At 44.4% G+C, this 2,500-nt stretch overlaps 1 protein-coding gene across 2 annotated transcripts in view; it reads left to right on the top strand.

The window, feature by feature from the left end:
* The window catches only part of LOC135092422 (basic proline-rich protein-like), a 67,322-nt gene that overhangs the window by 23,976 nt on the left and 40,846 nt on the right, over positions 1–2,500 (top strand). The window contains exon 2 of one of the 2 annotated variants that reach the window (XM_063990900.1): positions 2,206–2,254. The exons of the other annotated variant lie outside the window; for it this stretch is intronic. The gene's annotated coding sequence lies outside the window, so the exon portion shown is untranslated. The remainder of the gene's footprint in view (positions 1–2,205; positions 2,255–2,500) is intronic. 2 annotated transcript variants of the gene reach the window in all.

The raw sequence follows: 2,500 nt of genomic DNA on the forward strand, positions 1-2,500 counted from the left end.
TTTCTTCTTTTTTTTCATGTTCTTGTTCTTGTTTGTGCCTTCTTCTTCTTCTTCTTCTTCTTCTTCTTCTTCTTCTTCTTCTTCTTCTTCTTCTTCTTCTTCTTCTTCTTCTTCTTCTTCTTCTTCTTCTTCTTTTTCCTTCATATTCTTGTTTTTTTCTTCTTGTTCCTCTTATTTCTCCTCCTCCTCCTCCTCCTCCTCCTCCTCCTCCTCCTCCTCCTCCTCCTCCTCCTCCTCCTCCTCCTCCTCCTTATAGGCATTCGTCCTTCTCCTTGGCGTCCTTGTCTTCAGTTAGAGGAGGAGGAGGAGGAGGAGGAGGAGGAGGAGGAGGAGGAGGAGGAGGGAGGAGGAAGGTATTAATAGAATAGAAAGATAAAAAAAAAGTGAAACAATATGAAAGAATAATAGAAGAGGAATAGGAAGACGAAGAGAAGGAGGAGGAAGAATAGGAAGAGGAGGAAGAAGAAGGAAAAAGGAAAAGGAGTCAATAGATAATTTTTCCCTATATTTTTCCCTTTCCCATTCTTGTCTTTTCCTCCCTCCTCTTTCATTCCTCTTTTCCTTCCTCTCTTAACACTCTTTTAAACCCCTCCTCCTCCTCCTCCTCCTCCTCCTCCTCCTCCTCCTCCTCCTCCTCCTCCTCCTCCTCCTCCTCCTCCTCCCCTTGCATGATTTCACGCCAAATTGGTAATGCTATGTTGGAATTTCCTCTTCAGCTTCTACTTGATAGAAATTCAGCAACTTAATACCTGTGCTCCCGTGACGCTCTCTCTCTCTCTCTCTCTCTCTCTCTCTCTCTCTCTCTCTCTCTCTCTCTCTCTCTCTCTCTCTCTCTCTCTCTCTCTCTCTCTCTCTCTCTCTCTCTCTCTCTCTCTCTCTCTCTATCTATCTTGGTGTTGTGTTGTAATTATTGTTTATCATTATTATTATTATTATTATTATTATTAGTAGTAGTAGTAGTAGTAGTAGTAGTAGTAGTAGTAGTAGCAATACACACACACACACACACACACACACACACACACACACAGTCACACACGACAAAAAAATAAAAATAAAGAACTAAACTAAAAAAAAATGTGAATTGAATATTAGAAGAAACAAGAGGCGGCGTGGTCGGAGGAGGTGGAGGAGGAGGAGGAGGAGGAGGAGGAGGAGGAGGAGGAGGAGGAGGAGGAGCCGGAGGGGAGGAGGCGCAAAAAGTACCGCTGTGTGTATTTGAGCGGAAGACCAGAAGCCGGAGAGAATAAGCAAATGCATTCAACCCTTTCATTATGCAAAGAGGATGCAGAGGAGGAGGAGGAGGAGGAGGAGGAGGAGGAGGAGGAGGAGGAGGAGGAAGATAGTCAGAGAGAGAGATGTTTTTTTTTTCTTTTTTCTCATCCTCATTACCTCCAGCTCATCTCCCTATCCCTCCTCCTCCTCCTCCTCCTCCTCCTCCTCCTCCTCCTCCTCCTCCTCCTCCTCCTTCCAATAAATTATCCTAGCCATAAAGTATGAATCATTTGCAGGTGGAATGGCGGAGGTGAGGGTATTACCTGCGTGATTACAGGTGCGCAGGTAGACAGGTAGAGACGCACGGGTACCCTCTCCCCCTCCTCCTCCTCCTCCTCCTCCTCCTCCTCCTCCGAAGCAGCATCATCTCGCCTCCCGTCTGGCTCTCCGTGGCTTAAGTGTCGTCCTCCTCCTCCTCCTCCTCCTCCTCCTCCTCCTCCTCCTCCTCCTCCTCCTCCTCCTCCTCCTCCTCCTGCTCTTGCTGCTGGTGGTGCTGCTGCTACTGCGTGTGTGTGTGTGTGTGTGTGTGTGTGTGTGTGTGTGTGTGTGTGTGTGTGTGTGTGATAAGACGAAGATGCAGTAGTAGCAGTAATAGTATTATTATTATTATTATTTTTATTATTATTATTATTATTATTATTATTAGTAGTAGTAGTAGTAGTAGTAGTAGTAGTAGTAGTTGTTGTTGTTGTTGTTGTTGTTGTTGTTGTTGTTGTTGTTGTAATTGTTGTAGAGGTTAGCTTTAGAGAGAGAGAGAGAGAGAGAGAGAGAGAGAGAGAGAGAGAGAGAGAGAGAGAGAGAGAGAGAGAGAGTAGAAATAAATAAGGGGTGGTATATTTATTATTATTATTATTATTATTATTATTATTATTATTATTATTATTATTATTATTATTATTATCGTTAATTAATATACCTCTCCTTCCACAGGTAAGCTTCCGGCAGGTGCGGCACAGGTGAACGACCCGCCCATCAACAGGTATTGAACTACTACTACTACTACTACTACTACTACTACTACTACTACTACTACTACTACTACTACTACTACTACTACTACTACTACTACCACCACCACCACCACCACCACCCAAACAACATGCACAAAAAAAAAAATCGCTAACCACACTTCCCCTCACTTCCCCTCATACCCCATCACCCCCATCACTTACCCCTTCTTTAACGCACCCACATACTATACCCTTCACCCTGGCTCCCTTCCCCT

This window comes from Scylla paramamosain, chromosome 40 (genome assembly GCF_035594125.1).
Source record: "Scylla paramamosain isolate STU-SP2022 chromosome 40, ASM3559412v1, whole genome shotgun sequence".
Lineage (NCBI taxonomy): Eukaryota > Metazoa > Arthropoda > Malacostraca > Decapoda > Portunidae > Scylla > Scylla paramamosain.